Below are 11422 nucleotides of genomic sequence, written 5' to 3'. Positions count from 1 at the left end.
TTTGAGCAATCTCCAGCAACTAGGAAGAACTAATAATCCCCAACACTTCCTGTGTACTTGCTGTGTTCCAGGCATTGTTCAAAGCCCTTTTATGAGTATTATCTCGAAACCTCCATGGCACAGGCAAGGGAGGTGTTGAGTGACTGGCAAGGCAAGTGACAGGTAGGAGGTGGAACAGACACGTCTGGATGCAGGAGTCTGACTCCCCAAAAGCCACATTCTGATGTCAATTGTCTCTCCAGGGGAAGTCCCAGGTCTCTATCCTGGAGGGGTGTTATTTATTTATTTTTTAACAATAGACTGTGCTTGGGGCTGGAGCGATAGCACAGTGGGTAGGGCGTTTGCCTTGCACACAGCCAACCTGGGTTCGATTTTCAGCATCCCATATGGTCCCCTGAGCACCGCCAGGAGTAATTCCTGAGTGCATGAACCAGGAGTAACTCCTGTGCATTGCTAAGTGTGACCCAAAAAAAGCAAAAAAAAAAAAAAATAATAATAATAATAGACTGTGCTTGGGGCAATCTTTGATAACCCCAAATGACCTACTCCCATTGTGCTCCAAAGAAACATTCCCCCCCAAAAAAAATTTGCTTCCACTGATTTTTTTGTTTTGGCTTTTTGGGTCACACCTAGCTCTGCACTCAGGAATTACTCCTGGCGGTGCTCAGGGAACCATTTGGGATGCTGGGAATCGAACCAGGGTTGGCCATGTGCAAGGCAAATGCCCTACCTGCTGTACTACCCAGCCCCTCCCATGCCCCTCCCACTGATTGCTATGGGGCTGCTCTCTTGGCTGCATTCCAAAGTGAAGAGGGAAGTCTCTCTGGGAACTTGTTTCTCATGGGGATAGAGGAGGGGGTGGGGGAAGAATGGCCTCAGCTCATTCCTCTTCCTCTTCACCTTTCTGTGGGCACACAGCCCACCTAAAGGTCTCTGTAAGTCAGCTCCTACCCACCGCTGCTAGGAGGGTCAGTTTGGTAGGTCTGATGCTAGCCTGCCCGCACTGGGACCCCCTTTACTCTACTCCCCACCCCATGTGGTTCCTCCAACTCTCCTCCCAGTTAAGCATCTTCACCTTCCTACCCAGAAGTATCGCGCTTGCCCTCCAAGGTCAAATGAAGGGTCATCTTTGCAAAATCTCCCACATCAGAGATGTCCCAGTCAGCGTCTGCTATCTGAAGCACCACTCACCGGCTTCTTTGCACTCACTGTAATTTTTTACAGGTCAGTCAAATGCCTCTCAGCTTATTGAAAGCAAAGCTAAGTGGGGAGTCTCCTGCATTGCCTGGGTGCCTGAGCTCATCATTCTCAAGGGGTAAAACTTCCTATTTTTTTCTTGCTCTGGGCCCCAATATTAAGTCATTTCAAGCCATTCTTCCTTCTTTTCTTTTTGCCTCTGGGGATCCAACCCAGGTTTCATGCACTCAAGGCACATGCTTTCTCACTGAATCACATCCCTGGCCTGTCAATCCTTCTTTTTTTTTTTTTTTTGGCTTTTTGGCTTTTTGGGTCACACCCGGTGATGCTCAGGGGTTACTCCTGGCTCTGCACTCATGAGTTACTCTTGGCACTGCTCAGGGGACCATATGGGATGCTGGGGATCAAACCCAGGTTGGTTGGGTGCAAGGCAAATGCTCTACCTACTATGATATCACTCTGGCCCCCAATCCTTTTTCTTTTTGTCCCTGCTCCTCCTCCTCCTCCTCCTACCCCCAATCCTTTCTTTCTTTTCTTTTTCTCCTCCTCCTCCTCCTGCCCCCAATCCTTTCTTTCTTTTCTTTTTCTCCTCCTCCTCCTCCTTCTCCCCCCCTTTCTTAACACACTTGGACTACATCCACCCATGCTCACTGCTTACTCCTGGCCTTGCTTGGGGGATATTATGCTGTGCTGGAGATTGAACCCAGGTAGCCACATGCAAGGCGAGTGCTCTAACCACTGTGATATCTCTCTGGCCCTTTGGCATTATTCTGCCTATAGTTCCTGACTCCCCTATACTGAAGATGATCGCTATACCTTTGCTAGACTTGTTTTTTTTTTTCCCTCTCATATTGTTCTGCTTTGGGGGCCTGGAGAGACTACAGGAACTTGCCTTGTTAGTGACCACTTCAGCAGGAACCCTATGTGCAAACTCTCCACCCCGAATTAAAAAAAAATTTTGTATTTGCTTTTTTGCTCTGAAACTGATTTTTTTTTAAATGTAGGAGTACTGCCATGAAACTGATTTTTTGTTTGCTTTTTTCCCCTCTGAAACTGATTTCTAGAATTTCTGGTCATCTAGGCTATGGAAGCTTTTGAACAGAAAAGCTGGGGTCCCCAAGCTCATTTGTCTTAAGTAATTTAGGGCTGGGGATACATGCCTTGTCTGTGCATGATTTGATTTCTGGCACTGCAAAACAAAGTAACATATTTCTGGGGGGTGAACACAGAGGTTTTTCATCAGGTTTACTGAAGGTTCGCTATGAGCTAGGTTTGGCATGAGATATTGGTATATAATCATAAACAAGAAACAATCTCAGCTCTCCTGTAGATTTGGAATAGGAAACAGGGACCAAGAAGTGGTGTGGAGAAAAGCATTGCAGAGCTTTCAAACTTTTTGCAACTGGAATCCAATAGAAAGTGTGCAAAGGTGCACCCCCCACTACCCCCCACATCCATGTCAATATCTGAAATGTAAGTTTCACAAACAAAGAGCTGAGCTGATTGGGTGTTTTCTGGTTTTCCTGGATTCTTTGATGAGGTGTTGCCTGCAAGCTGCTCACTCCTGCTTCACCTGTGGGTATCACACTTGAAGCGAAAAACTGCTGAAAAACTGCTGGAAACCGAGAAGTGCATCGCTGATGTCAGGCTGATACTTTTACCCTTGGCTCTGCCGCTAACTCCCGGGTTTGGGCACGTAATACTTCCTCTAAGCCTTCCTTCCGCATTTGCAAAATGGCAAACTGGGATGATAACAGCACCTGGTTCTTGAGCAGCCTTGAGAATTAATCGAGAAGCATCTAATCTGTTAGGGCTTTTATTTGGTTTGGGGGCCATGCCCATGAATTGGAGCCTCAGGCATGCAAAAGCAAGTGCCCAGCCTTTGAGCCAGCTCCCAGTCCCTGTTTAGGACTTTGCATAGGGCTTGGCACCTACTGTAATCTCAGTAAACAGAGGTGCAAGTACTGGTGTGATGATGGAAAGCCTCAAGCACCCAGTCTGGGGGTGGTGAGCTTCCTGGAGGAGACGGCATTCATGGGGAGGCCTGAAGCTGTAGAAATTGTTCAGAGGAAGAGAAGGGACAGACTGAAGTGAAGCAATAAAAACACCAAAACCTCCTGCAGAGAGAACAGACCAGGGAAAACTTGTGTGTTGGAAGGACTTCCTGTGTTGTGACTCTAGAATTTTGCAGCTCGGCTGTGGTCTGGGGAAGATGTAGGTGACCCATGAGGTCAAAGATGACAGTGGTGGGTGAGGTCATGAAGAACCCTGCAGCTACCTCCAAGAACTTCAGGCGATTAACTTAAAGGTAATGGGATCTTACCAAACTTGTCAAGCTGGGAAATGACAAGATTTGCTTTTCTGAAAGTTTATTCGAGTTGTAGAGTGGAGAATGAATTAGGGGTCACTCCTAGCTGGGGAAACTATGAACAGGTAAAGAAGCAAGTTTTTAAAAATACATTTTTTTTAGAATCCATAGCACTGTAGCACTGTCCTCCCGTTGTTCATCGATTTGCTTGAGTGAGCACCAGTAACGTCTCCATTGTGAGACTTGTTGTTACTGTGTTTGGCATATCCAATACACCATGGGGAGCTTGCCAGGCTCTGCCGTGCAGGCGGGATACTCTCGGTAGTTTGCCGGGGTCTCTAAGAGGGACGGAGGAACCAAACCTGGGTTGGCCACGTGCAAGGCAAATGTCCTACCTGCTGTGCTATCGCTCCAGTCCTAGAATCCATAAAAAAATATATTTTAATATATATTTATTTAAAATATTATGATTGGGCTGGAGCGATAGTACAGTGGGTAGTGCATTTGCCTAGCATGCAGCCAACCCGGGTTTGATTCCCAGCATCCCATATGGTCCCCTGAGCACTGCCAGGAGTAACTCCTGAGTGCAAAAGCCAGGAGTAGGCTTTGTGCATCACTGAGTGTACCTCAAAAAACAAACAAAAAAATTATGATTGGTTTTGGGGGCCACATCCGGCAGTGCTCAGGGGTTAGTCCTGACACTGCATTCAGGAATTACTCCTGGTGGGGCTCGGGGTGTCCATATGGGATGGTGGGGATCGAACCTAGGTTGGCTGAGTGCAGGGCAAACGCCCTCCCTGCTGTTCTATCGCTCTGGCCTCTTAATATATTTTTTGGGGGGTGGGGTTCACTTGGCAGTGCTTGGGGGCAACTCCTGGCTTAGTAATCAGAGGATTGCTTTGGGGGCTCTGGGGTGCAGGGGATTGAACCAGGGGCTCCCAAACACAAAGAATGGGACTAGGTCCTTTGAAACATCTCCCCATCCCATGATTTGCAGTATCATGATGAAACATGATTGCCTGAACCAAGATAAGACCTCTGGAAATAACCACTTAAAGAGGAAACTGGTGGGCCCAGAGCGACCCGCACAGAGGGTGAGTTGCTTGTCTTACACACAACCGGCTCTGGTTTGATGCCCTGCATACCATCTGGTTCCAAGCATTCCCAGGAGTGATCCCTGAGCACAGAGCCAGGAATAATCCCTGAACACAATTGGGTATGGCCCTCAGACAAAACTAGGGTCTGGCTTATGAGCACCTGGAAAACAGGTGGTGAACTGCTCTCTTAGGAAATGCTGGGAGTAGGTCAGAGCGATAGAGCAGGACTTGCCTTGCACTGTGGCAGCTGACCCGGGTTCAATCCCCATGTAATTCCCAAGGCCTGCCAGGAGTACTCCCTGAGCACTGTGGGGATGTGGCCTAAAAAAAAAAACCCAACCAAACAAACAAAAACAACAACAAACAACAATTTCCACTTCTGAGTTTTGAGGCAAAATGGAACCTGTTGAAAAAGAATTTCCTGATTTCTGTGAAAGAATACCTTTGGGATATTTAGCAATTTCCGAAGTCAGTGGTTCTTAAACTCTGGGATGCATGAGAACCACCAGGGAAATGTGAGAATAGGGGTGTGTGCGTGCGTGTGTGTGTGTGTGTGTGTGTGACGCATTGGGGATGAGGGGGACGAGTGGAAGGAGAGTGCTAAAGAGAAAAAAAGTGTACAATTTTAAGCGCAGAGAGCTAGAGTGCGCGTTTTGCATGCTGCAGGCTCCGGGTTCGATTCCTGGCACCCTCTGAGAGCCAACCGCCACCGGCTGTGGGTCTTTCCCTGCCGCCCACCAAAAATAAATAAATAAATAAATAAAGCAAGCAATCAAGCATTTTGGGGACACCAACAAGCGAGACCCAGGATTTAAGGGCTCTGTGTGCCGACGCTGCGAGTCGACTCCGGGGCACACGCACAACACAGGGAATCCCCACAGCCTCCGCCGTCTCCAATATTAATGCGGCTCTTCCGTGCACGCTTCCCAGGCACCTGTTTGGAGTTGGGGGGGGGTTCCCTATTACTGGCCGGCTTCCCTCCTCTCCCAAGGGGCTCATGCAAAAGGCGAGGGCTGGTCTGATCCCACCGGTCCGTCTCCGGAGCCCCCAGAACGGGCCCGGGGCACCCACGGCTGCTCGGACACACGCGTCTGCCTGTCGCTGGCCGGGCGGGCGAGCAAGGGCTGAGAAAAGAGCCACAAAACCAGGCCGGGGCGGGAGGGGTGTTTCCCCTGGTCCCGGTTCCGGGGCCCGAGACATGTCCCCGTCTCCGGCCCAGGCACCATCTTGGGCGGCCGGCTCCATCGGGCCGGGCGCGGCGGCCGCTTTGGACCAAGGCGAGGGGACTTCCGCGGCTCCGGCTCCATCCGGGACACTGGAGAGGCGAAAAAAACACGAACTGGCGGCCGAAAAGGCTCCGGGGTGGGGGAGAGAAGCTGGTGGGGTGTGTGTGTGTGTGTGTATGTGGGGGGCGCGCAGCGGTCCGGCCCCGAGCGGGAGCCGCGACGGAGCCCGCGCAAGCAGCGGCCCGGGCCCCGCCGCCTCGGGCGGCCCCGACCTCCCCATCATGGCGGCGGCCGGGCGGGCGGGGAAGCCGGAGCCGGAGCTCGCAGCAATAGCAACCAGCGGCAGCGGCAGCGGCAGCAGCAGCAGCGAGCGCTCCGGCCCCGCCGCCTCGGGCGGCCCCGACCTCCCCATCATGGCGTCGGCCGGGCGGGGAAGCCGGGCTCGTGCGTCGCGTGCGTGCTCCCCCTCCCTCCCCTCCCCCCCTCGGCGGCGGCGGCGGCGGCAGAGGCGGCAGCGCTCGCCATTGCCGCTGGTGGCAGGAGGCTGCGAGGAGCCGGCGCGGTCGCAGTCTCCACGGCGCAGGCCCACGGTAGCGCAGCCGCTCTGAGGTGAGTGCCCTACCGCGCAATCTCCAGCTATTTCAGCCCCGGCGCAGCCGCAACACGCCGCCCGCCCGCCGGCCGGCCGGCCCGCCCCGCAGCCGGCACCCTGCCGCCCCCGGCTCGGGGCCCGGGCCCCCGGCGGCTCGGGCCCGCCTTGGGCGGGGGGCCCCGGCCCGGCCCCGTCAAACCGCCACCCGAGGATGCGCAGGCCGCACTAGGCCCCAGGCGTCCTGGCGGGCTCGGGAGGGAGGCGCTGCCCTCCCGGGCGGCCCCGGCCTCCCCCGCCACGCCGCCGCCGCCGGCTCCCGGGGCCGCGGCCTCCTCCGGGTCGTGGAACCCGGGGCTCGGCGCCGGCCCCGGCCGCGGGCTCGGGAGCGGGCGGCCCCGGGAGAGCGCGCCGGGCGCCCCGGGCCCGGGCGGCGGGCGGGCGGGCTGCGCGGGACCCGGGCGGCGGTGGCGGCGGCGGCGGCGGCGGCGGCCCCGGCCCGGCTCGCCCCCTCGGCCCTGCCCGGGGCTCGTCCGCGGGCGGCGCGGCGCGGCGGGCTGGGCCGGGGCGCGGGAGCGGCTGTCTCCTGCGGGAGGAGAGGAGGCGGCTGGCTCCGGGGGCGACCGCCGGGGTGGCGTGGGCTGGTCGCTCAGGTAGACCCGGGGCGCGCGGGTTGGCGGGGGCTGGGAGGGAGGGCGCGGGGGTGGTCCAGGAGGGTGGGGGGGGGGACGCTGGAATATGGCGCGTTGCCCACCTTCTTGCAAGTTTAAGAGGCGGCCCGGGCGGGCAGCGGCGGCAGCTCGAGGAGGAGAAGGAGGAGGAGGAGGAGGAGGAGGGCGCAAAGTCCTTTTGTACGCCGAAATCTGGAGCGACATTGTGTTTCCTTCCCCCGCGGAGATGCTGCTCTTGCTACTGCTTGCCGCCGCTGGAGGGGCCGCGCGCGCGAGTCTGCCCGGCCGGGGGTGGTGGCCCCCCGGGTTAGGGAGACGGGGGAGTGGCGCGACCCCCGGAGGGAAGGAACGGAACCTGGGCTGCTGCAGAGCCGGGAGGGGGGCGCCTTGAGGGCCTTGGGGGATTTCTTGGTAGCCTTTGCGGGTGGGATTGGGGGTGGAGTGCTCTTGGAGGGGGTGGGGGGCGTGGGATGGCCCTGCTGGCTGGTCACTCCGCTGCGATGCCCACCTGCGTTTCTCAACCTGTTGTGTCGTTTGTGAGTGCTGCTCCCAAAGTTTCTGCCTGTGCTTGTGACTGCTGTGCCCATCCCGAACTTGGAGTGAGAGGAAAATCGGGATTTTTTTTTTTAAAGGACTTGCAAATGCTCCTCTGCCCCAGCCGGTTGGAGGAGCTGTTGCTTGGGTTCCATCCCTGTCTTGAGCCCTAGACTAGAATTTGTTGATTTCTTGTCTCAGAGCCGGTTGTCAGTTGGACTGGATTCTTTTCTGTGGTCCAAGCAAAATCCGCTTTGTCTCCCGTGTGGAGAGAGGGGCACTGTGTCAGTGGGAAACTCTTACGGTGGAAGGTGGAGTGTGGGTCTTGCCGCGGTGGCCCCCTGCCTTTGTCCCCCGGCCCTCGCTGCCCAATGCCACCCCCCTACCCACTTCACTGGGTCCTGAAACAATCCTGTCCCGCCCCTCTTTCCCCAGGTGCCTTTGAATAGTAAGTTATTGGATGGTAAATCATGTGATTTCAATGTTGGGACCTTAGAGATGCTTTTGTAGTGATTCCCCCCACCCCCTTCTTAATTCACGAGCAGTTTGCCGACCCCGGAAGTGTTGGCAAGTTCTTGATGTTACGCGATAAGGTGGTGAAGTTAGGACTACTTTTGTATCTGTGCATCTAAGTGTAATTCTCATTTTGTGAACAAGAGGGCAAGCCTTCTCACTAACTTTGGTCTTGAATTTGTGTGCCATATTTTTGTTCTATAGGACTTTGTCTTCTGCTAAGAGTTAGATGAGACTTTCAGCAGGGGCATGACCAAAACAAAACCATCCGATTAGTTGATTAGTCGGTACTGTTTAATCTCTTGTCTTTTATTTGAAACCCTTGGATTTGGTACTCTTGTTTTTTGTAAATTTTTAAATTTTAGAAAAATGTTTTGCTTTTTGGGCAACACCGGTGATGCTCAGGGGTTACTCTGGTCCTTCACTCAGGAATTGTTCCTGGCCGTGGAAAGGGACCATAGGGGATGCTGGAGATTGGGAATCGAACCCGGGTTGCCTGATTTGATCTCTCTGCCCCTGATTTGATCTCTTGTACCTTGGACTCCCCTCCTCTGCTCAGCTCAAACTCAACATTGATGAGGGAGAATTATTTTTCGTTAAGTAGTCTCAAGGGGGGGGGGGGGGGTGGGATTTCTATTTCCCCAGTGAGGAGTTTTGTGAATGGTCTTCTGTGTTTCTGTTTTTCACCAGGTTTTAAAATTCAGCTACTGGATTTAGGGAAGTAAGTATAGGAGTAGAAGATAATGAAGATAATGAGTGCTCTTGTTCAGATATGAGAGATAATGAAGAAAGGAATTCAGTTTTCACTCTGGATTCTTGTATATTCCAATTGAAACCTAAATTGTAGGCTTTCGTTTTATTTACAATTATGCATCCATCTCCATTTTAGTTTGGGTGCTAAAGACCAACTTCCCATGATTTAAATACCTGAATTTATATTCCCTGTGAACTGTAAAACGGCCTGACCTCTGGGTTGTCCTCAAGAAGTATTTATGTAAAATTATCACAGACGGTGAGTTTATGGGAAATTTAAACTCATGTGTTCTGGGGTTAAATTTTTGAGATGGGATTAAAATTATTTAAAAACTATTATTGAGACCAGAGAGGTGCGTGCCTTGAACACAGCCAACCTGGGTTTGATCCCTGACACCGCATAGAGGTCCCCAGTGCCTGCAAGGCATGAACCAGAGTACAGCCAGGAGTGGCCCCAAACAAAACAAAGCAAAATTTTTAATTTTTATACTTAATTCCTTATATTTAGTAGGTATTCATTGTGCTGGGGAAAATGGTGATGACTAGTGATTATTGAAATTAAGATCTTGCAAATATTTGAGGAGGCGGGATTTATTGTTGTGGGGGCGGACTTAGGAGGGGTTGGCCCCTTGCACTGTGGTCCCCACTCTGGAGGCTCAGAATCAGGCCTGTCTTCTGACCACCCAGTGCTTCCTGCTGCCATGGGCTTGCTCGTCGCCTTGGTAAGCTGGCAGGGTTGGAGGGTAAGGGGCAAGCTCAGAAGCGTCTGCTCTGAGTAACCTCAAGAGTTTCAGTGCACTCTTCCTGGGGTTGTGGCTACTCCAGGACGGGAAATATTTGATTCTAGATATATGATGCTTACTAAAGCATAATTAATGTGTGGAAAATCAATTTTGGGAATAAATGCCAATCTCGGGTTTTGTGAAGAACTTCAGATATTGCCCTTTATGCTTAAGGACTTTTTCTCACTAGTTTTCCTGTTTTCCTTGCGTGTTCATGCTAGCCTTTTTAGCATGCGTTCACCCAAAATGTGAATTTCTGTGGAATGTTTAGTAAAACTGAAGTGAAAAGGAAAATTTATTAGATTTGTTGTAGAAGATTGATGTCAGGCCCAGTCAGTATCTTTTTAGGTTTTGGATACATGTTCGTTTTCATGCATTATATATCATACAGCTCCTTATAGGCAGGGGGTGAATCATACACTTTTTTCCCTCTTTTAGTTAGTGCTTTTATCCATCAATATTCTTTTATTTTTATTTTTTTGCTTTTTGGGTCACAGGGGTTACTCCTGGCTCTGCACTCAGGAGTTACTCCTGGCGGTGCTCAGGGGACCATATGGGAAGCTGGGAATCGAACCCGGGTCGGCCGCATGCAAGGCAAACGCCCTACCTGCTGTGCTATCTCTCCAGCCCCCTATCCATCAATATTCTATTAAGGTGAACAGACTAGGAGAGAAATAGTGTAAGGAGGTGGAGCAAATCAATTTTAGAAAGGGGTTTCTAGCAGATTACAACTAGGTTGAGTTATTGGAAATTCTTAATCCTAGAGCAACAAGAATGCTTTGTCTGAGGTTATTTTAATTTAATATGGGCAAAACTTGAAAATGAAAGGTATATTTTGCTGCTCAAGGAGAGTAAGTAGATTGTTTATATATTGGCATATAACCCTCCCCCCCCCCCACACACACACACATAATGTTTTTCAAAGTGCAGTTCAGAGTTAGGTTGAGTGTTTTTTCACCCCATTAAATGCAGTGTAGTTGCTGAAGCTTCAGAAAGATTTCATCATTTGGTCTTTTTTTTTCCTTCTTTCTTTGGGCTCAGTGCTTGAGGGGTTGCTCCGACAGTGCTCTAGGGCCATGTGCTGGCAGCTGGCCTGTGTCCCACGTGCTTTCCATCCCTCTGAGGCTCATGCCGGCCCCTCGGCATCTGATCTTTTACCTTGCCTCTTTTCATACGGTTTTTATACCAAAAACATGAGCATAAAGGAAGGAAAGCCACACATTTGTATACATATATATGCGTGTCTGTGTATAAATATATATATGTACAAACACATATGTAAATATTTATGCACACCAAAATATACACACATAAGCTGTTGTGTATTGTGGGGCGGGTTTTGGGATTTGTGCTACACCCAGCAGTGCTCAGGGACTACTTTTGGCTTGGTGTTCCGTGGTTGTTTCTGGCAGGACCTTGGGGACCATGCAGTCCCAGGGATTGAACCCAGGCCTCCTGCATGCACAGCATGTCCCCCAGCCCACTGAGCTGTCTCTGATCCTCTGGTATATTTTTAGAAAATCAAAACCAGAAAGCTTGGGGACACTTAACAGCAGGCCAGTCGCATATGTGATCCCTGAGGTCAGTCTGTATTGTATCCCCAACAGCAGTCACTTAGAAGATAAACTGACTATAAGAAATCTCTAGTAACAGTATGTACAGCAGGTAGGACTCCTGTCTTGCCTGTTGCCGACCCCAGTTCTATCCCTGACACCCCAAATGGTTCTAGTCCCACCAGCAGTGATCCCTGTG

At 51.8% G+C, this 11422-nt stretch overlaps 1 protein-coding gene across 5 annotated transcripts in view; it reads left to right on the top strand.

Moving 5' to 3' along the window:
- Positions 1–6294: 6294 nt before the first annotated feature.
- The window catches only part of NRF1 (nuclear respiratory factor 1), a 116064-nt gene continuing 110936 nt past the window's right edge, over positions 6295–11422 (top strand). For 3 of the 5 annotated variants that reach the window (XM_056118459.1, XM_056118463.1, XM_056118458.1), the window contains exon 1: positions 6901–7070. The gene's annotated coding sequence lies outside the window, so the exon portion shown is untranslated. Of the gene's footprint in view, positions 6438–6900; positions 7071–11422 lie in introns of those variants that run through there. The other 2 variants (XM_056118461.1, XM_056118462.1) reach the window with 2 other exon arrangements.

Source organism: Sorex fumeus, unplaced genomic scaffold (genome assembly GCF_029834395.1).
Source record: "Sorex fumeus unplaced genomic scaffold, SorFum_2.1 ptg000037l, whole genome shotgun sequence".
NCBI lineage: Eukaryota > Metazoa > Chordata > Mammalia > Eulipotyphla > Soricidae > Sorex > Sorex fumeus.
This window is presented reverse-complemented; position numbering and strand designations above follow the sequence as displayed.